The following is a 23,316-nucleotide window of genomic DNA, read 5'->3' as shown; positions in this document are numbered from 1 at the left end:
TATGACAAAGCCATTAAGTGTTTGGATGATAATGGAAAGCGAATAATTTTGCAAGGTAAGAAGAAGGAAACATCAGTTAGATGGTGACATCTATGCATACAAAGCATAGTCACAGAAAACGGTGTCTGTTATTTGCAGTGAATATTTGTAGTGATAAAGGTAAGGATGTTGAGGATGCAGAGGTATTGAGTAGGTACCTTATTTTACAGTAGTTTCCAAATGCATTTCCTGCATAAATTCAAAGTTGTTGTCTCACAAAAAAGTGGACTTTTCCATTAAGTTGGTACCATGGGCAACACTAGCATCAAAGGAATTGTATAGGATGAGCACACCAGAGTTAGTGGAGTTTAAGTTACAGTGGAAGGAAATGCTTGAAGAAGGATACATTAGGCCAAGTTTATCACCTTGGCGAGCCCCAATGTTGTTTGTGAAGAAGAAGGATGGTACTCGCATGCTATGCATTGATTACCATAAATTGAACAATGTGACCATCAAGAATAGGTATCTGTTGCTCGGAATCGATGACTTGTTCAATCAGTTGAAGGGAGGAACAATTTTATAAAAGATTGATATGATATCAAGACACCATCAGGTATGCATTAAGGAAGATGACATATGCAATACTGCTTTCAGGACTAGGTTTGTGCTTATGAGTTTCTTGTAGTTCCATTTGGTTTGACTAATGTTCTAGCTACTTTTATGTGCTTGATGAATAGTGTATTGTGTCCTTATATGGAAAATTTTGTTACTGTATTCATTGATAGCATCTTGATATATTCTAAAAATGAGGAAGATCATGTTGAGCACTTAACAACAGTGTTGACATTACTGAAAGAGCATCAGTTGTATGCTAAGCTCAGTAAATACAGTTCATTTCAGATAGAGTTACATTACTTGGGATATGTTTTTTCCACAGAATGTATAGAAATAGATCCAAAGAAGATAAGGGCTATCATGGAATGGGTAGCTCCTAAAAATGTGGATGAGGTAAGATCAATTATGAGGCTAGCAGATTATTATAGGAGTTTCATCAGAACTTATCTTGCATTGCATATCCTATTACGTCACTGCATAGGCAAGGTAAGAAATTTGAATGGACCAAGGAATGTGTAGTCAATTTTGAGCAATTTAAGCATTTATTAATGAATGCTCTAGTGATAAAGATTGCAAATCTGGAAAAAGAGTTTGTGGTGTGTACAGATGCTTGCAAGAGAGTACTTGGTGGAGTCCTTATGCAGGAAGGAAAGGTAGTGTTATATGAGTCACAAAAACTGAATGAGCATGAGAAGAATTAACCAACACTTAATCTTGAGTTGGAAATGATCATCCATGCATTGAATATGTGGAGACACTATCTTCTTCATAGGAGTTTTGTATTGATGAGGAATCACATTGGATTGAGGCATCTATTTGAAAAACCGAATCTAAATGCCAGGAAATCTAGATGGTTGGCCATGATCAGTGAGTTTTACTTTATGATCAGGTACATCAAGCAGAAATTGAATAGGGTCACACATGCTCTTAGCAGGAGGATACAAGTAAATCATATAGTAGCTATGAGATCCTATCGGATAGATCTACATGATGATATATTACAAGAAGGACAACAGGATGGCAGGCACATGGAGCTTATGCATAGGTTACAATAGGGTACAGGTGGTTAGGATGTGGATTATCATCTTACAACAAATGGTTTGGTCAAATTTAGGGACATGATATATGTGTTGAATGACAGTGAGCTAAAGAAGAATATCTTGCAAGAGTTTCATGAAAAATTGTACTCAGGTCACCTAGGATACAAGAAGACAGTAACAACAATAAATAATTTTTATATTTGGTTGAATCTGAAGAAGGATGTGGCAAATTTTGTGGCTAAATGTTTGGACTGTCATCATGTGAAGGAAAAGCATAAGAATCCAATGGAGTACTACAACCAATTATGATTCCAAAGTGGAAGTGAGATGTCATTTCCATGGATTTCATCATAGTTTTTCCAAGGACATCTCGACAACATGACACCATCATGGTTGTGGTGGATAGGGTTACTAAGGTAGCACACTTCATTCAAGTGAATTCTAGAGGTTTTGGAAGGAGTTGTTTGTAGGTTTGAGGATAGATTTATCCTTCAGCACAAATTATCATCCACAGCCAGATGGATAGCCAGAGAGGGCCAACAGGATACTATAGGACATGTTAAGGATGTATGTAATGCATCGATAGAGGAGATGGGATGAGTACCTTCCATTGGTTTAGTTTGATTATAAAAATGGGTATCAGGAGTCACTAAGGATGAGTCCATTTGAGGCACTATATGGGCGGAGTTGTAATACTTCCATCAGCTTGAGTGATCTAGTGAACATGGTTTTATTAGGAATGGACAAGTTGGGAGAGATGGAACATGAAATGCAGGTTATCAAGAAGGATCTAAAGGCAGAATAGGATAGGAAAATATTTATGAAGATCAGAATAGGTTGTTTGAGCTTTAGGTTAGGGAATAGTTGTATTTGCGCATCAAGCCCAAAAAGAGCTCCTTGAGGATTAGATCATGTTCCAAGATGGCAACTCGGTTTGTGGACCATTCAAAATCCTTGAGAGGATTGGACTAGTAGCTTATCAACATGCACTACCTCCGATAGTGAAAGTCCATGATGTTTTCCATGTGTCATTGCTTAAGTAGTATGTTAAGGATGTTGATCATGTGATTAACTAGTTTGTATTACAGGTGAATCTTGATGGATAATTTCAACCCAAACCTCAATGTATATTGAAAAAAAAATATAATCATGCTCTAGAACTGAGAAATCGAGTAGGTTAAAGTGTAGTGGAAGCACTTTGGGCCCAATGAAGCTACATTGGAGATGGGAGATCATATATGGTATATGTATCCTTCTCCATTCATTGGTTGAGTGAATGTTTTGTGTAATGTTTTGGTATATATCTATATATATATATATATATATATATATATATATATATATATATATATATATATATATAGCTCCATGAGATTATAAATCTCCAATAAGAGGTATGGGTGTCATGTTGTTATGGTTTTTATGTTATTATGTGTCATGTTGGTTTGCTTCTCAGCAGGTTGATAATTGTAAATATTGAATCAAGCTAAGTTATAAATATCCTTGCACAAAATGTTTTTCTTCTCAATAGTCTTGTTAGTTGTAGGTGTCATTGAACACCGATGACAGTGTTTCCCCGAGGGGGATGATTCCGTAACAACCCTAGTCAAAATTTCATGTAATAAAGTTAATAAAGGAAAAATAATAACCAAGGTCATGTGACATGTATTCCAAGCTAAGTGTTGAGAAAATCATTCTAGTGTGGGTGTTCATTTGGTTTATTATGGCTATGGAAATTGGAAAAGGAAATGGAAAATGATTTCGAAAGGAATGAAACATTAATTTGCATTTTATTTATGAAAATAATGGAAACTAGGATAAAAGGAATGTGAAAGGTGACATGTTACTTGTGAGGAGGAAAACGAAGGAAAATAATGGAAGATTGATGAAAATAGAGGCCTCATTAATAAAAGGCTTTTGAGAATCAGTTGATACCATTTTGTCAATTTGGTTTTGGAGCTCTCTCTCTCTATTCTCTTACTCTCTCTCTCTCGGACACTTGGAACATTCTTGAAGCACTCTAGCATTGGATCAAGGAAACAAAAGGAAGGACCAAGAAGGAAAGGATCAAGAAAGGAAGAGCATCATCAAGCAGATATAGTGGGATTACTTTCAAGTATACATTTGCATGTGTGATTTCCTTGCTAGATTTGGCATGCATGGTACATGAATGTGAGTATTTGGTTCTCTTGTTGTCATTGGCATGGGTTTTTCCAGGTGTGACAGTGTTCTTCAACCTTTCCTTTCCATTTCCAGATAGCAATGGTGTGATGGGTTCTCTTTTATTTTGTTAATATATATTTTCGGATGGTTTTGAAACTCAGTGAGGTTGTCTCTGAAAGAAAGAATAGAAGGCTTGGTAATCCCTAGATCACAGAAGGTGGGATTGCGGTAAATCCAAATTTTGTGTGCCTCGGTGGGCCTAGGAATCCTCATCCGGTGAACGAGATATACAATAAATCTTGTATATGTTTTCCCTCGATCAAGCATAGGAATCCTTGACTGGAGAATGGAGGGATATACAGTAAGTATTGGAGGTTGGAGTCTCGATTAGGCATAGGAATCCTCGATCGGTGAATGGCAGGATATACGATAATGCTTGGAGACTAGGATGCAGGCAAAATCCTCATGGTGTAGGTGGAGAAATCTTGTGGCATCCATTCTTGTTTAGGTCCTAGTGATCTAGTGGGGATTTTGGTAAAGCCTGAAGAAAACTGGATTGCTTTTGTTTTAAGTCCCACATTCATGCTTGGAATATGGCACGAGGGTGACTGGTTGAAATAATTATTTTGTTCAGCCAATCTATTGTCAGGTGGTTCATGGAAGTCCCATACCTTGTTGGATATTTCATTTATTAATAAATATATTTCTCCTTGGTATTTCATGTGTAAATATATTGGTTCATATCTGATTCTTATGGTTGTTATATCCTTGTTATTTATGTTGGTTATATGCCGGTTATGAGTATGTTTTATGACATACTTGATATATGGCTCTCATCATGTTTTAATTTGAAAATGAATGTACAATCAATATATGACCTAATGTATGATAATTTAGCTATTGTAATTGAGCAAACAATGCTTCTTTGTGAATCTCAGACAAGTATGAGACCCCTATTCTCAACTCTATTGTTATGACTTGTAAGTTACATATTTGCGATATGTTTGAAGGAATTCTTGTCATGGCTAGTAAGGATCAGATCAAGTACTTGTACCAAATGATTGCATTAGTAGCCTTATTCCATTTTTAATTATCATTTCTAAAATTTCCATGAAGTTTTGCACAGTGGCCTAAGTCCTAGCCCTGAAAAAGTGGCATAGAATCCGAGGTCGTTGACTCAAGACTATATGAAAAATTCTATAGTCATTGGCATGCCTTGTTGTGGGAGTGAATGGCAGGTCTCAGTTGCATGCATCGCTTGTCATGGGAGAGGCTAAGGGTCCAAATCAATGAAATGTCAAGTTGTCTCAGGGTTTGGTCACTTGGAAGGGTTGGTTGGCTCTTGCAGGTTCTGTAGCATGTGTGGAAGGTCAGATTGGTTTGGTTTTATCGATTCCATTTCCTTAACTATGCATGGGGATTTGAATCACATCATAGTAACCTCTCATCACATGTTTACCCTAGCAAAGCAGTTAACTTGGATAAATGTGGGAGGAGGGTGTTACAAATATATATTGTGGGTTTCAACATCTTGTAATAAGCATGCATGTCATCTCCATAATAGGTGGAAATCTCACCACTGCTTTCACTACAAAGCACCAGGTATGAATCATACATATGTGATAGGATCCATTCAATTTCCTTTGCATAAGGCATGACTAGAAATCTTCATGCAATCCTTTGTATCCTGGACTACTTGATGTTTATGTAGACTTGCTTGTCTTCCAAATCCTTAGGGAAATACTTTTGCATGAAAGTGTCTTTGATATCCTTCCACATGACCTAGGAAGATTTGTCTATAAAACATTATGTGTATGTAAGGATAGGAATGGTGGGCTTTGGAATTTCCAATACTTCTTCAATTCTTTATTTTGAAGATTTTTTTAAGGCCACTCGACGAGTAATGGGAGGCATCGTTCCAACTTATTATGAGACAGTAATAAGGCTAGTGGTTGGCACACCTACACATGGAAGCACACTCATGGTGACCAATGTTAGATTTAAGAAATCCTCTATCTATTATAAGAAATAACTTTTCAAATCATGTTCAACGAGAAATTAAATGTAGCTAAAAGTGTAGTCTATCAAACATTAGGCAAGATTAGTGTACAGGGAAGAAAATTGCATCAAGGGAAAAGAGGGTGCAACTAAAAGCAACAGTGAAAGATCAAGGCTCACATGAATCTTCAAGGTGCACTTGTGCACTCAAGGAAATAGAGACAGAGAGACCTCAAGAGAACAAGGCGCAAGTTCGAAGCATCAAAGGAAATCATTGTTGGTTCAGGGTGCGATTGTGCACTTATGTTGGTTATTTATTGGTTATATGATGGTTGTATGATGTATCCTATATATGGTTCTTGTCATGTTTTGATAAGTTATTGAATGGTTAATGAATGCATGGGATAAAAAGTGTTATCATAGCTAGCTAGGGAGGGATTAGAGCCTTCTTGGTGATTCTTGGATGAAGAATCATATATGCATTCATGACCTATAACTTACATGCTTACCATATGTTTAACGAAATGTCAATCATGGATTAGGCATGTCTAGGTAAATTTATTGCTTGAGTTTTAATGGTTAGGATTGTTATCGTCTTTTATATACTTCTGGAAAGTTACAAGCATTTTGGCAGTGGTTTGTAGGCTAGCCTGAAAATTTGGCTTAGATCCCAAAATTGCATGCACAAAACTAGAGGATTTGGGTCATAATGACATGGAGACAAGCCTATGAGTGCAGTTATAGGCTTTCAACTAAATGCATGCAGTGTCAAGGGTGTGGTTATGGAGCTAGGTCAAAGGAAAAGAATTTCATCTCAGAGATTGATCACCTAGGGTGGTTGTCCAGATCCTAAGTGATCTATAGTCCCCGTGGGATGTCAGTATGTGTTCAGTTTGTAGACCCACTTCCTTAATTGGAACTTGGAAGTTGGTTCATGTCATAGTGACACTCGTCTCATGTTTATCCTTGCAAACTTATGAATTTGGGTAAATGTGGGAGGAGGCGATTTACAGGGTGTTATCAGAGCTTCTAGGTTCAAATGCTTGGATTAGATGGGTGAATGTGATTGTTATGCATGCATGTTAGTTGTCAATGTTTTTGTTAGACATTCATTATGATTTTTATGGTTATCATGCATGGTATGTAAGACATGAATTGTGAAGGTTATTATTGTAGTTGTGTCATCATGATGATATTGTTGTTATATATATAGTGATAATATAGATTGATTGTGCAAACGAGATATCCTCACTTGAACTTCATACTGAGATATAATTTTGATTATGTTTATATTAGGAAGAAGAAGATCAGAGATGACATGAAAAATGGTGGATTACAATTCATGTGGATTGACTTATAGATTAGTTGAGCAACAAGGAGATGAGTATTCTCCTGATATAGCAGATACACTAAGAAGTCTAAAGGAAAAAATCAAAAGTTGCAAGGAAGATAATGGTAGGATAATTGAGTCATAGGAAAGACTTTCCAGAGCTCGGGAAAAGTAAGCAGATTGCAGTGCAGTGATCCTTCAGATCTTGTCCAATTTGCAGAGGTAGGAATATCCAAGAATCACACATGGATAGGAGGAACAGACTAATGGGGCATATGGTAGTAGGTTTCGATCAAGATATATTTTGGATAGGGATGACACAGTTAGAGGTGGTAGATGGTTGGATACACCAGACATGAGAGGTAGTGCCTATGGGTTCTATTCTAGTTATGGTTCTGAGAGATAGCATGGTCATCACTGCCATCATCCTTATAGGAGTGAGAATCAGTACTAGCTAGATGAGTTCAAAAAAATCCAAAGCCTCCTACATTTTATGGAGAGATGAAGAAACTGGAAGATCCATAAGAATGGATACTTGGGATGAAGAAGTTATACAAATTTCATGATTATACATAGAATATGAAGGCTAGGATAACTATCTTCGGTCTTAAGGGAAAATCAGATATCCAGTGAGAAGATGTGAAGCATGTTAGAGGCATCAAGACACGAATTTGAGTTGGCATGAGTTTAAAACACTTTTCAGAATGAAGTACTTGTATGAGAGATATTATGATGGAAAGGCTAAGGAGTTCTATGAGCCTAAGATGGGTTCTATGACTGATGAAGAGTATACAACTATGTTTCTGGAGTTGTTGAGGTATGTGCCATATCTAAGGATGAGAAGACAAAGGTCCAAAGATTTTTCATTTGATTTCCTTTAGAATTTAAATATAATATTGAGTATGATGAGCCATAGTTATTAGAGAAGTCAATGGGAAGTTTAAGCATTGTTATGAGCAGTTTAAGAGCAAGTCTAATCCTAAGTAGGATTGGAAAGGTAATGAGAAGTCTAAATGAAATTGGGTTAAGAAGTGATAAGGACTTTAGGATGCAGGTGATAAGGAGAATGTGACGCCTTATAAGAATTTCAATGCAGTTGACATAGGACATGGGTCTCAACCTTACAAGTAGAACAAAGGAAATGGTGGGAATCCTTTCCAGTGTTGGACTTGTGATAGAGAGCATCACGGGAGAGAATTTCCACAACATCAGGATGGAAGACCTCATATTTATAATGCTTAAGAGGCATAGATAGTTTGGGATGTTGGTCAGAGTATTCCTCATATCTATGCAACACTTGATAATAGGAAAGCAGATCATCAGGTATCCATTAATAAGATGGAAGGTAAGCTTTGTGATCGAGATTTTTTCTATTTTTATTTATCTTGGAGATAACTATAGTTATATCAATCATGACTTGGTGGATAAGTGTGGCTTGAATAAATAAGTGCATGTAGAGTCTTGGTTGGTGCAATTGGAAATAAAGACCATGTCAAGATTTCATCACTGGGTGAGAATTTGTGCATTTGAGTTGAATTGTATGTCTACATCAGCACATCTAAATGTGCTTCATTTGCATTCAAACAATATGTTGTTGGGAATGGATTGGTAGTACACTTACAAGACTAAAGTTGACTACTATAATAAGGCTATTGAGTGCCTAGATGATGATGGGGAAAGAAGAATCTTACAGGGTAAGAAGAAGCATACATCAGTGAGAATGGTTACAACTAAGCAAGAAAAACATGGGTGTAGGAAAGGATGTGTATTGTTTGCAGTTCATATTTCCAATGAAAAAGGAAAGGATGTTAAGGATGATGAATTTCTAAAGAGGTATCCATTTTACAGTTGTTTCAGGATGTGATTCCTGCAAAGATTTCAGTGTTTCATCCTCTTAGGAAAGTGAAAGTTTCTATTAAGTTGATGTCAGGAGTAGCACCATCATCTAAGGCATCATACAAGATGAGTAATCCAAATTTAGAGGAAATTCTTGATAAGAGTTGCATAAAGCCATGTTTCCTTAGGGTGCACTAGTGTTTTTTGTAAAGAAGAAGGATGGTAATCTGAGATTTTTCATTGATTATAGACATTTGAACAAAGTGACTATCAAGAATAGGTATCATTTGTCATGGATTGATGATTTGTTCAATCAGTTGAAGGGAGTAACAGTGTTCTCAAAGATTGATTTGAGATCATGATATCATCAAGTGCGTATCAAAGAAGAAAATATTTACAAAACCACATTTCATACCAAGTATGGGCATTATGAATTTTTGGTGGTTCCTTTTGGTCTCACTAATGCTCGAGCTACATTCATGTGTTTGATGAACAATGTGTTGTGTCATTATCTAGACAAGTTTTTGATAGTGTTCATTGAATATTGATATATTCTAAAAATGAGGAAGAACATGCAGAACACCTAGAAGCAGTGTTAAGATTGTTGAGAGAGAATTAGTTGTATGCCAAGCTTATCAAGTGTAGTCTATTTCACACTAAATTTCATTACTTGGGAGATGTTGTTTCCAAAGAAGGTATAGCAGTGGACTCCAAAAAGGTCAAAGCTATCATGGAGTGGCCAGCTCCTAGGAATGTGGATGAGGTCAGATCATTCATGGGACTAGCAGGTTATTATAAGAGGTTCATAAAAAACTTATCACATATTTCTTATCCTATCACATCTTTGCAGAGAAAAGGAAAGAAGTTTGAATGGATTGAGGAGTGTGCAACTAGTTTTGAAAAAATGAAGTATTTTATTACAAATGATTTGGTCTTGAAAATTTCATATCCTGATAAGGAGTTCGAGGTATGTACATATGCTTTCAAGAGAGGACTTGCTGGAATCCTGATGTAGGAAGTACATGTGGTATGCTATGAGTCAAAGAATTTGAATGAGAATGTGAAAAACTATGTGACTCATGATCTTGAGTTGACAACTATCATTCATGACTTGAAGATGTGGAGGCAGTATCTTCTTGGAAGGAGGTTTATTTTGATGAGTGATCATAGTTGACTGAGGTATTTGTTTGACCAACATAATATGAATTCCATGCAAGCTAGATGTTTGGCTACGCTCAATGAGTTTGGTTTTGAGATCAGATACATTAAGGGCAAGGAGAACAAGGTTGCAAATGATCTCTATAGGAGACTATAGGTGAATCATATTGCAACAGTAAGTTTTTATGAAACAAATTTGCAGGAGCAAATATTGTAGGCAGGGCAACATGATGACAGGTACTAGTGGTTGAGGCATAGGTTATAGAAACAGGGTGAAGTTGATAGGGATGAGGAGTATCAGTTGACAACAAATGGGTTGGTCATATTCAAGAAGAATAGTTATGTGTTTGATAGAAGTGAGCTCAAGAAGCTTATCTTAAGGGAGTTTAACATCAAGTCATATTAAGGTCACCGAGGGTATCAAAATACTTTGGCAGTTGTTAAGAAGCTATACTATTGGCCAAATTTGAAGAAAGAGGTGGTTGATTTCGTTGCAAGATGTTTCCACTGCCAGCAAATAAAATCACAGTGTAATCATCCAGCTGGTTTATCTCTGATTCCATAATGGAAATGGGATATCATTTCCACGGAATTCAATATAGGTTTGTCGAAGACATCGAGGCAACATGATTCCATCATGCTTGTGGTTGACAGGTTGAGTAAGGTAACTCACTTCATTGTAGTGAAGTCCACTAATTCAGCTAGTGAGGTAGCTCATATCTTCATCATGGATATAGTGAGATTGCATGATGCTCCCAAGAAGATTGTATCAAATGGAGATGCCAAGTTCACTTCCAAGTTTTGGAAGGAGTTGTTTATAGGCATGAGGAAAGAGTTAAATTTTAGCACAACTTATCACCCATAGGCATATGGGCAAAAAGAGAGGGTCAACAAGATTATTGAGGATATGTTGAGGATGTATGCCATGTATTAGCAGAGGAAGTGAGAAGAGTATCTTACACTAGTCGATTTTTCATATAATAATGGGTATTACGAATCCTTGAGGATGAGTCCATTTGAGGCTCTTTATGGTTGGAGTTGTAATACTCTTATTAGTTGGCGTTATCCACTGAAAAAGGTATTGATTGGACCAGATATGTTGGTTGAGATGGAGCAGGAGATGCAAGCTATGTATCCTTCTGTATTTGCTACTTGAGAAGATGTGTTTGGTTTATCTGTTTTTGTTTATGTTTATATATGAATATGTTTATTATATATATTGTAATGAGCTATGTTATAAAGCTCCAATAAGCAGTATGTTGTAAATACTACATCGAGTTCTGTTATAAAGTTATAACAAGCACTTTGGTGTTTAGGGTTTTGGTAGTTTGGTATGAAGTAAATGTTGCATTGAGTTGTGTTATAAATCTCCATGGGAAACATGTTTTGTTGCTTATAAGCGTCACTGAACATAGATGACAATGTTCCCCCAAGGGGAAGGGGTTTGTAATAGCCTCTGGTTGATTTTCCATGTAAATAAAGTAAGACCAAGGTCATGGAACACATATTCCAAGCTAAATGTTGGGAAAAACATTTTAGCAGGCATCACTTGTGGATTAATAATAATTATGGAAATTGGAAAAGGAAAGAGAAAATAATTAACATTTAATTATGCAAACAAAGGAAAATAGGAGAAAATGAAGGTGAAGAGACAGATTTGCATGCAAGCAAGGGAAGATAGAGAAAAAAATGAAGGAAAATGAAGAAAAAGTGAGACCTCAATGATATAAAGGCATCAGAAAATTAGTTCACAACTTTTGTCAATTCATTTTTTGGCTCTCTCATTCTCTTATACTCTTGCACAATTAGAGCATGCTTGGAGCACTCTAGTATTAACTTGGATTTGGAGTAAGAAGATAAAGGAAAGCAAGGGAGTGCAAGGGAAAAGTTGGATCAGTGGTCAAAACAGGGATACTTTGTAGGTAACAGGTTGCATGTGTGATTTCCTTGATAATTTTTTGATGTAGTGTATATGCATGTGATTCCTTGGTTAGGTGTTGTCAGTGGCATGGAGATTTTCCTGGATTGATAGTGGTTTTAGGCTTGCCTTGCTATTTCTTGGATAGTCATGGTGTTCAGGGTTTCTCACTTGTTTTTTTAATGGTGCTCAGGTTCCTTATGGCTATGGGTTGGAAAAAACACTCTGGAAGCCTTGGAACAATTTAGGTTGAGCTACTAGTTTTTGTAGGTTAGGAGAAATGCTCTAGATCCCTCAGTGGGTTGAGTTACTAGTCCTTGGATTTATGGTTCGAACAAATGTTCTAGAGCCCTAGAAGGTTGTGGTTTGAGTTACTTGTTCCTGGAGCCATGGTAGCTTGGGTAGAGACCAATGTAACACCCTACTCCCACATCTACCCATGTAACTAGACAACCATGGTAAACATGAGACAAGAGACCATTGTGATTGGATTCAACTTCCTATGTGGCATTAAGGAAGTGGAACCAATGGAAAAATCACACACAGTCATCCAACATCAGCTTCAGAATCCCTAGGAGACAGGTCAGACACTCATACAACATGTACTTGGGTCCCACTCATGTTCTAGACATCTTAGGTCTTAGTCGTTCTCATGTTGTAGGCAAGGGAGTGACAAGAAACCCAGAGTCGCTCTCGCGGGCTTGCCTGCTAGTGACCAGAGAGAAAAATTGTCAGTTTTGTGCCAGCAACCCGAAGATTTAAGCCACTTTCTCAAGCCGAGAGCCCAAGTCACTACCCAGAATGGAGTGATAGCTTAAAATTAGTAAAATTATAGGGAAATAATTAAGCAAAAGCAATAATTTGAGCAAGACCTTAACCAGACCGCTACTAGCCATGACTGACATTTCGTCAAACATATCATCATCGTGTAACCTACAAGTGTAAACAAAAAAATTAAGTGTAGGGATATCATACTTATCTAAGAATCACTATGAACCATTGTTCCCTCATTTACTTTGTTGCATTATCATCTATTAGGTCATAGACACATTATCAATTCATATACAAGTAAAAACATGCTGAGAGCTACAATTAGCAGTTGTCATAAAACCAATAGGGGAATTTTGAGGTCTAAAATGGGTCTCCTAAGAAAAATGTACAACAAAAATAAAATTTATAAGAACCAATAAGATTCAAGATGATGATGTCAAGCATGAGGGATGATTCACCATTTTTGGAGTAAAAAGTAAAGAGATTAAAAAATAATAAAATAATAAAACTACTTTTTCAACTCGTATTTTCAACTTATCTCCCTAAGGTTTTACTCAAATTTCGAGTGGGAGTACTGGTTGGAAGAAAAATTAATTCCTCATCCAAGGAGTATCCACATTTCATACTTTTGATGGACCGTGCTACATGAAAAATGAGAAATACCTAGAAAAATGTGATTTCAATCATGGTTTTCATGTATTTCTCATTTTTTGTGTAGCAAGGTCCATCAAAAGTATGCAACATGAGTACTGCTTGTATGAGGAATCAAATTCTGCATCCAACAAGTGTTTCCACTCAAAATTTGAGTAAACCCATAAGGCGAAAAGTTGAAAATACAAGTTGAAAAAATATTTTTTATTTTATTTTTTCTCTCTAAAATTTGATGATGTAATCTAATCTTATTTTATTATTTCCACTATTATTTTATAATTTCCTGAGGAGGCCCACTTTAGACCTCAAAATTCCCTAATCCATACATATAACCAGCATAATAGGAATAAAGATCTCATAAACATATCAGCCATAAAATCCACATATACTTTGGTACATTTACACATGAAAGTCAAGGGAGTAGGTTTCTCATTAATGAATGCAATAAATCAACTGGAGATGAGACTACCACGTTCCACCCAACCATAGATTGGTTGAGCCAAATCTCTCTTCATCCAATCACCCCTTTGCCATATTCCAAGCATGAATGAGGGACTCACAGAACACACTAAAAACACCAACAAGCATGGATGCCACTAGAGTTCTCCGCCTACACCATGAGGAATTTGAGTGCCTCCTAGTCTCTCTCGCTTTACCACAATCCGTAGTCCAATCCAGGGATCACTGGGCCCTACACCGAGACATACTCTCCAGGATTTACCGTACATCCCATCCTGGGACTACTAGGCCCAATGGAGAGAAAATCCACCTATTGGCTTTTCTATATATCCCTTCATTCACTAGCAAGGATTCTTAGGCCCACCCAGGCACACAATATGGCTTTACTACAACCCATAGTCTGGTTCAGGGGTTACTAGGCCAGTGTCTTTTGTTATGTTCCTATACCAATAAGTGTCATAATTTTTGAATGGATGAGGTCAAAATTGTAATATGTACATACCTTTTCTTTTCTCCAAATGTTTTCCATATTCAAGAAATCAAAATATTTAAAAATTTTAAACAGGGTATGTCCTAAAAAAAAAATCAAAGGACAAAAAGAATGAAAAAGGTCAAAAGAAAAGATGAAAAATGAACCCTAATGAAAAAACAAAAAGACCATGAAAGTGTAAAAGTCCAAATTTCACTGCTATTTTACCTTTTGTACAATAATGATTGTGTGCAACTTGTTGTTTATGCCACAATCCATGGTAACCAAACAGTTTAGACTTGGTTGTTCCTTGTTTCGAATTTCATGCTTAGAGATAGAGAATAAAATCTGACCAAACCGTTTAATCTTGGTAGGTAAGTAGATAGGTAGAATAAATAAAAGGAGCTCAACAGTTTAATCCGTGCCCTTGGATGTAATAAGGATAGACTTAGATACATTTCTATTGTAAAAGAAAAGAAAAATGTTTTTATAAGGGTTTTCCAGCTTAAGTGCACCCTAATAAAGAGTAGAAAAAATGGTAGGATGAGTAGATGGGTAAGTAGTTGCATGGTTGCAGAATCATGGTGATTGATTGGATAAAATCATGTCATTTACTTTCATCATCAAGTTGCTAAAGTATGGATGATAATGGAACATTTACAAAGTCAAGTGATTAATTTCCCCATTCATTTTAACTTCAAGTTTACTAATTTCCCATAAGTAAAGGCAAAATTACCTAAAACCTTAAGTTAAAGGGGTTTAGAGAATTTCTATAACTTCTGGAGGGACTAGACCCTTGGCCTAATAACTTATAAGGTCTAAGTACTAAAACCCCCTTACCAACATTCATCCCTCCATAATTCATCCATTTCATCTTAAAATCCCTTTTCCTAAGGTGAGATCATCATTTTCCTAGGGAAAGTAATTAACCCTCCATAAAACCCTTTTTTCCCACAAAAAAACCCACAAAAAGCATTTACCCTAAGTTATAATCTGTAAATGCAAAAATGTAAATAAATTAAACACAGTATACTTGGCGCAAAAACCCACTTTCCCCTTTCATTTCCTATTAACTTTAATTTTCATTATATTTATTTAACTCCCAAAAATAAACCCCTTTCCTGTATATTTTATTAAAACCCATGTGATAATATCTCACCCCCGAGGTTCAAAATATAAACCTTATTAGTAAATTAATTAAGATGGATTAATTAGTCAATCAGCAACCAATTAAGAACCATAACCCTTCGTCGAATAAGAAAGGGTTAATTAATCAACCAATGATTAATTAATAACCTGTTCCCACTAATCAAATCACCCCCAATGTCATTAAGCCACCCTAATCCACAGTTAACATCCTATCGGGCCCCTCCGCTAACTCCTCGATTAAATCATTGCCCCAATCACCCTGCAATCTGATCCCTTCATATCCAACGGCTGACGCTCATATCGGGTGGCCTTTGAAGGTCGACCTTTACTCGCCCGATGTGAACAGTTTCACTGTTCACCCCACCGTTACGTGGCACTTGATGAATGGCATCGAGCGGCTGCCCCCAAAACCACTTATCCCAAAAAGCAGTGTGATAGACTCTGCTTACCGGCTCTGCTTACCACCTTCGCTACACACCAAAATGTCACATCCCCCGATTGGCGCCAACTGTCCTTTCCCAATATACCCACCAATAACATTGAATATACACATAAAACAAAAAAAAATATAGTTCTTGTGTTTTTTATCATGAAAAGAACATTCTGACTCCCATGCAAGGCACAGAGTATGTTCAATTGTCAACCTGCTACCAACCATCAACATTCCACAACCACTAAAATCCAGACCACCTTCCAGACCCATGCGCTTCCTACCAACAGTGCACAGCTGCCATTACTCCATTCGAAAGCTGAAACTAGGTATTTACCTCATTTCCACTGAGAAATCCTGTTTTCTTGCCAAACCTGAACTGAATTTCTTTAAAAACTAAGTAATTTAGTAAATTAATCTGCTTGGTAGTCCTAAAATACTCCAAAATAGACCAATTCCCCAAAATTCACTGAAACCCTTTGCCCCCGTCCTTGAATCCACAAGAACCAAGGATGGAAGCCCCAATTTCCTTCAATATCATGCCAATTATGACTCCTCACAGGGATTTAGACCATCCCCCACTTGCAGACAAGGAGTGCCAGATTAAAGACACCTTTGTCTCCAAATCCCCTTTGAAATTTTTCTTCAAATACAGAGACCAATACTTGAACCAAGCAAACTCTATTGGACTTTGGGAATCAGGTTTACCAAAGCACCAGTTCCCCAGAGTGCATATATTCACATAAATTGTACATGGCTACCACATGAACTATGATTATCTAAAGTGCAATAAGAACCCCTAACCATTCTATTATGTTTACTATCACCGCTGAATCCATTAACCAAATGCTACAATCATAACCAAGTCAAAAAATTACTCCTCTGTCCATTGGAGATATGCTGAATAGATACCCTACCATCACATCAATCAGACTTTCTCAGTTGTTTCAGACTTTCATTAGAGAAGAACAGTACATCCCAAAAGACTCTTCCCTTACCTATGGACCATATCCTCCAGTCTTGATTGAGACATCATAGATATGATATCTGGCATGCTAGGCTACACCACTAGTGAATTCGTTGATGAAATCATAATATCCTTCATGTCAATCTACTCTCCTGTCCAACCACCAGTGATCATGTTTGACTATGCCAAGTTTATTGCTAACAAATGCATGATTAATTCATGAGATAAGAAAATGAAAGGGTGTTCAAGTATTCTTTAGTTTTATATCATTTATTCTTGTATTACCAAGCTGATAGATTTGCAATTGCCCTCCAAAATCTTGATACCAGAGGCAACCCCAGATCAGTGATCTTTTGAACTTCTTTTATTCATCAGTTTGATTCTCAATACTCCTATACAGATTTCATATACCTCTTTATTTACCCTATGAAAACCATGCTACTAGGAAGCCCTCCACCCAGAATCAGTGCAGACATCAGGAGAGTCCTGTAGTTGTCAAAGCAATACAAATTAGGGGATTGGTACTTGTACCAAAACCACACTAAAATCCGAATCTATGGGTGTGAATTTCCACCTTACAAATTGCTTAGATACCTCCCCATGAGATTGTTTTCTTTGGAGTACTACAAGCAAATGATCAATTCAGATGAGGTGCACTTTGTAAAATCCATGAAGAAAGCCCAACTCAGGATAAAGGATTAGTTGGGCCCATTTATTTGTAACAGTAGGGAAGCAGGAAAGGAGGCAGAAGAAATTCTCCAAAGGTTGAAACTAAAACAGAGTTTCATGTGGACCTATGACCCCATAAGCTTCATTTTCAATAGAAGACAAAAGAATAAACTATCTCCATACATCCACCATAGGATCCCTGAAATTGAACAATATGTTAATCAATATGAATGGGTGGAAGGCACTTTGATAGATCGAGATAATACAGAGGTTGTTTTTGATAATGTTTTGATAGATTTAGACAGAAGACTTGATGAGGATTCCTTTGTACAAATTCCAAGAGAGTCTCAGTCTCAGAGACAAGCACAGGGCCACAATGGGCAGACAGAAGAAGCAGGTCCATGAGTAGAGGTAGGACCATCAAGGCAACCAAAGTCTTCAGATCAAGCGAGGCCATCAAAGCAACCAAGGCTTTCAGAATAGCCAGAAGAATTTGAACAACCTGAAATTTCAGAAGAACTTTCTCAACCTGAAAAAATCATGAGCAATCCTTCTACTTTGCGAACTCCTCTAAATGAGGAGAGGAACCTCAAAAGGGACAAATATGAGGCCACTCCTTCCAGCAGGCCTTTTGCCCAAACCTATGCTAAGAGGCAAAGGATAAATCCATATTCAGAGCAGGAATACATTGAACAGACAGCAGGGATTTCAGGAGCATAAAGGATAGAAAGCAGGCACACCACTCCTTCAAGAGGGACACAAGAACCTTCCACCTCACACACTAAAATGTTGGAAAGGAAACAGAGTGTGGAAGTATCCTCCTTCAGGGCTCCTATTGGAAAGAGCCTAGATATCAAGGAAAAATACAAATAAATCAAGGCAAGGAATGAGAGGTTAAAGGTGTAAAGCTATGCACATTATCTAAATATGGCTCCAACAAACCAAACAAGGCTACTCTTAGCCTTTGATATAAAAGAGGTTAAAATGGAGATGAGCTTTCTTAAGACAACCATACAGTAACCTAAATCAATGGCAGACTACCTAAAAAAAGATTTTGAAGTATTGGCAAAGGATATTCATCCTATTGACCAAATTGCGTTGCATAAACAAACTGGTGAAATGGTCTACTCCACTTTGACCAATAAAGCTATAGCAGCCCACCAACTTCAAAATTCACTGAATAACATCTTAGCACAGCTCTAGTTGGAAAAGGCCTCTTCTTAGGCCAAATACACTAGAATAAAGTCCTTAGAGGACTTGGTCATAGAGCTGCAACATGATCCCAAGGATGTTAAAGTAGCAGAGCAACTGATAAAGAAGAAAAATGATGACATAGCTACACTAAAGAAGCAGCTCAAGATTCCTCCTCTTCATCATCCTCAAACAGCTGAAGTTTTGGAAACACAGAAGGAGGAAGAACTTATGGACCTAGTCCTTAAGTTAAATGACCAATTGAAGGAAACTAAGAAAGAATTGGATAATTTGATATAGTCCAAGTAGAGTGAGTTGGCCATTGCTCCTCAGACTGTAATACCTACAGCTTCCACAGCAGTACCCTCCGCCTTGGCAGCTGCATTAGCACCTACACTTCCACTAGCTACAGCATTGCCAGTGATAGGTACTCCATCAGGCATAGGTGCATCAACCAACACAGAGACACCAACAAAGAAAACTACAGAATTGATCAAGGCCATGGAAGAAATGAGTATCCAGGCCACTGAGCTTAAGAAGCTCAGAGAACAAGTGTCAAGTTTAGAAACCAATTGTAAACTTGCACAAATGCAACAGAAAGATGAAACTCGGAGGAACCTAAGGATGGTAGAAATAATAAAATCCCTTGAGAAGGACTTAACACTACAAGAACCATTGGGAGACATGAATGAAATCCTTTAATCCAACATCATTGATTCTATTAATGATATTTGGCCTTCTATTCCAATTAGTTTTGAGCAAACAGAATTAGTCAAAATGGCTACAGAGGTCATCCACAAGACAGTGGATGAATTGGGAAATAAACCAGAAGAAGCCAATCAGTTGATCACCTTTTTGAACAGAAAAAATAGATATCAGCTTGATGAATTGGAAATAGAGGACAGAACAACTACAATCATAGAGATCAAAAAGGTTCTTAGCAAAAGGAACCTAATTCTAAATTTGGAGAAAAGATGTCAAAGCATTCAAGTAGACATTGACAGCTTCACGCTGAAGTATGGTATCTTAAGAGAAAAATGACTTCCCAGTCCTATGGTAATACATGACAAGTTGATGACCCAGGAAGATTACGTTGAAAAGTTTAAAAATCTAACTAGAAGCCAAGCTAGTACTTCAGGGGTAAAATCTTTTCCCACTGGAAAGGTGCTTTATGATGGCCTTGAGAATTTGTTCTGCATAGAGCATGAGCTCAAGAACTTGTTCACAAGCAAACCAAATTTTTCCAAATACATAGAAGCTGATGAGGTTTACAGGAAAATGATAAGAATGAAATTACCAGACAGTGAATGGTGGACAAACTTGACTGATTTACTATAAGTTATTGTAGTAAATCCACATGGTAAAACATGGCTGCCATGTAAAACAGGTAAGACAGGATCAAAGTAGCACAGGTGAAGAGTATCAGTAGGTAGAAGATAAAAGTGATTCCAGCACATAACTACAAAGCAACTACAAGAGCCAAATCCAAGTTGCAACAACCAGCACAGTCACAATAAAAGGGACAGCTAGAAGATAGTTCTCCATATGTCTCTATCTTTGTGTTGAAGACATTTTTTGTTTCCTAGAATAATTCTCATATGGTTATGAGATATTTTGTATCAATTTTTGTATAAATACTTCTCAAATTAAAGTAATTCGGGTGGATTAAAATACATTTCTGTAGACATATTATTTTTGAACCAAGGAGCTATTGTACTCAAGACTAGACTGGTTTTGCTAGAAATGAAATAAAGCTAAGGACATTTCACTGGATTTTTGTGCACAGTTGGAAAAAATAATTATTATCTCTTTCATGTTTAAATATTGTTTTCTCTTCATGTTATAAATATTCATATGTGTCTCTTGTGAAATATTTAAATTAAACAAGGAATGATATCTCAGAATTAGCTTAAGTGCTCTCTGTTTTAACTCTTTACTTTCTATATGTTTTCTACTAAACTATCTTGGTCTGGGAATTCTTAATTGCTCCCTTACTTTCATAGTTTCCCCCCTTTGGTCCATAGTAAAGGATTCTTCATTGCCCTTTGCTACTGCCCATCCTTCCTTTCTTCATCTTAATCTCAATTAAGGATTCTTCATTGCCCTTGGCCCTGGTTAGGACTTTCCATTCATTTAAACATGAAGATTTGCTCTTGTTGTGTTTTCCTACCCTGTGGATTCTTACCTTAGTAATAAATCAAATCTATTTAAGCTTTTCTTGATTGACTCCATAGCCCAATGGAATAAATACTTCCTCTACCCATCTGTTTTCTTAATTCCACCACCCAATCAAAACAAAACAACCCTGAACACTAAGAACTAGCCTGAAATCTTATTCAAACAAAGTTAAATTATAAAGAGAGAGCCCTCTTTGGACTTAGGTTGGTGAGAACCTGAGTCTAAAAGATTAGGTTTATGATTACCTTGAACTCTTTCTTCTTTGATAACTTCTAATGAAAAAATCTGAGTGATAACATAGTGGCGACCATACTGGGGAATTCAAAACCCTCAGTTTTAATAAACCTTTAAAGAATTCAAATTTTTATTTTTAAGCATCTTAAAGGGTTATTAGAAGTTATTTCTTAAAAAGTTCATAAAAAATCAAAATAATCATAAAATCCTCGAAATTTGGCTTCAAGGAGAACTCACTATACCAAGGCCAACCCTGATCCAAATCCTTCGCCTATATTTGAAAATCCCAACTTCATTCCAACAATAATTAGAAGATAGGAAAGTTCAGTAAGCCCTAGACCTATTGTTAGATCCAATTCATGCCCTGTTGAGTGGTTATTCATTGAATACATCCCTTTTGATGAGTATTTTGATCTCTCTCTGTTTAGAACCAAGTCTGAGAATGAACTTTTGGACACAGTCCTAGATCCAAAATTCACCAGAGAAGTTGAGGTCCAATGAGCTAATTTTCCAATTGATCAGTATCTTCTGAACTCCCCTCAGTCATCCCTTACCACTAGTAGACTCCCTAAACTCTCTAAAACAACTTCAACATCTTTTAGCTCACCATCATTTCCCCACACCTCTGAAGATCATCCTTCATCTCCATTCGTACCTGCAATCACCCATCAGCCCATCACTGCTCCTCAAACACATATTACCCCTATTACACCAACTCCCCTTGTTGTTCCAAATCCTCTAGTTACCCCAACTCTTGTTCTCAATCTTGTATAGCTTAGAGATATGGCACTCAGATATGCCCCCCTTGTGATGCCTGCTCCTCAAGGTGCCTTACCAGTAGATTATCAGAGTAAAATTACCTTATTTGATGGCACTGGAACATACACAGCAAAGTAGCACACTAAGAAAATGACCGATTATTTTGAACTGCATGAGATTGACATAGGATATGTCCAGATGAGAATATTTTTACAAACTCTAGCTGGAGAAGTGATAACATGGTTTAGATATTTTCCCCCTCAGAGCATAGATAGTTTACAAGTTCTTTACCAATAGTTTTTAAATAGGTGGGAGAAGAAAAAGAACCCCCTTCAAATTCTAATTGAATATGAAAACCTTAAAAGGGGACCAAACGAAATTGTTAAGGACTATTGTACCAAGTTTAACAATGTGTATAATTCCATCCCGCTTGACCTTAGGCCTCCGCTTGGCTTAGCCGTAATTAAGTTTCCAGACAAATTTAATATAGATATGGATTTTCAACTTAGAGAAAGGAATCCCCCTACACTTAAAGATATGCAAAGGGTAGCACTTATTGTAGAAGCTAACCTACTATCCAAAAGAGTTAGGGTTAAAAACGAGAGAAGAACACCTTTGAAGGATGAAACTTCACTCTTTGATTAGAAAATGGATGATTTAGCTAAAGGAATGGAAAGGTTGATGTATAGAATAGAAGTCATTGAAAGGAAACCTCACTAGGATAACCAACAGGCTAATCCAGTGACGAATCCGAACTTTAGGAAAAAACAGAACCAAAACACTAGTAAAAATGGGCCTGATCAGAACATTAGGCCACTTTTCCAAGAAAATTATGTTGAGACTTCCCACCAAGAAGACCCTGAGATAGATACCTAGTTATGGGCTTAGATGATGAAGAAACTATTTTTATAACTCAGGATGATCAAGAATTATACATGCTTCAACAGTTACAGACCTAAACAGGAGAATCCTTCGACTATAAGCAAGGGTATGACTCTACTATTTTTGAAGTACATAAACAGTACAACTTAGGAAGCAAGAAGAACACTGATGTTCCTGACCAGAATAAAAAAGCAGTGCCTAACCAGCCTAAGAAATTAAAAGCCACAAATTTGAATCCTCAAGTTACAAAAACCTTACAAATCCTTTCTAGACCACATCAAAACCCTCCCAGTTCCATCATTGAATATGTAACTAATAACCAACCTTCTAATGAGCATCCTTCCACTTCAGTCCCCCTCAAGGGAATAGTGGAACCGCCTCCAGAAATCATAGTAGAAAATCCAAAAAAAAACAATCTAAACAATGAAAAAGAAGAAAAGAATACTCAGAACCTTGGCACTAAAATTTCA

The sequence above is a fragment of the Pinus tabuliformis genome, chromosome 4_2 (genome assembly GCF_031772625.1).
Source record: "Pinus tabuliformis cultivar Carrire ecotype Pingquan chromosome 4_2, CPIR1, whole genome shotgun sequence".
NCBI classification, from domain to species: domain Eukaryota; kingdom Viridiplantae; phylum Streptophyta; class Pinopsida; order Pinales; family Pinaceae; genus Pinus; species Pinus tabuliformis.
This window is presented reverse-complemented; position numbering follows the sequence as displayed.